Source organism: Mustela erminea, chromosome 5, assembly GCF_009829155.1.
Source record: "Mustela erminea isolate mMusErm1 chromosome 5, mMusErm1.Pri, whole genome shotgun sequence".
NCBI lineage: Eukaryota > Metazoa > Chordata > Mammalia > Carnivora > Mustelidae > Mustela > Mustela erminea.
The window spans coordinates 80,221,033-80,222,336 of NC_045618.1; positions in this window are offsets into that span (position 1 = coordinate 80,221,033).

Here is a 1,304-nt window from a genome sequence, read left to right on the forward strand (position 1 = left end):
CTCCTCTAAATCAACAAGGGAGTAAGAGACACAAGAATATTTAAGAAGAAATGTCATATGAAGTGGAGAGTTCCATTAAGTTGAAGATTTTAAAAACTTCATGTAATTTTATAACTATACTTAATTGGATTAAGAAATAATTTGGAGTTGACAAAATGAAAACCTGATGTGCACACCAGTCCTTCCAAAAGTTAGACTGTACAAAGAGATAAGGCAACTCTTAAAGGAAGGTACAGAGGAAGGAAAGGTATATTGCTGTTACTTTTGCTTTTTAGGTAGGAAAAAATACTGAACAAAATTAACATTCCTTCAATGCTTTCATTAAAAATATGTTTTATGGAAATGTCTTTTTAATTCTTAATAATCTATCCTGGAGTGATTGTCTGAACTAATATTATTTTTATACTAGTTTTTATTTAAATGATGGCTTAGATTTTACTAAACAGCTAATATATATTTATTTATTTATTTTAAAATGGGCCAAGTTTTCAGCTAAATGTTGTAACACATTTTAATTTTTCCTTTATTTATTTCATTTTTCATAAAAATTTCACAAATTGCATTCTTGTGCACTACAATGCACCATTGCCCTTATTTAACATGTGAAAGTTGCACAGAGCATTTGAAGTAGATTAAGCACTAAAATGTAACTTATTTACTCATATACTGGAAAGGGCAAGGCATCCATTTCCTAGTTATGGCTATGCATCCAACAGCAGCCTCAGGCCACTGAGTCACCTGCTCTGTCACGCCTTCTGTATTCTGTTGTACTCTGGCAGGTACTTCCCGGAAAGAGCAAGATGGCTACCAGCCTCTCCAGACATCTCACATCTCTTTTCCAGTAATTCCAGTTGTAGTTCTGAGCTGAAACATAACTGAGAATAACTGGCTAGTATGGGTCTTGAGCCCACTGATTGTATAAGGGAAGTGGGGTCAGCTCCACCCTAACAGGCAGGGAGGAAAGTGCCTCAAGGAAAGTCAGAATGTTGTACCAACTAAAGAAAGGGGGAAAGAGGCTAGGCAAGAACAAGAGATGTTGAGTGTTTAGAGTGCTCTTGGAGGTTAAGAATATTTCCCAGTGGGGACGCCTGGGTGGCTCAGTGGGTTAAAGCCTCTGCCTTTGGCTCAGGTCATGATCCCAGAGTGCTGGGATCCAGCCCCACATCGGGCTCTCTGCTCCGCGGGGAGCCTGCTTCCTCCTCTTTCTCTCTGCCTGCCTTTCTGCCTACTTCTGATCTCTGTCAAATAAATAAATAAAATAAAATAAAATAAAAAGAATATTTCCCAGAGTATATAACTTGTGT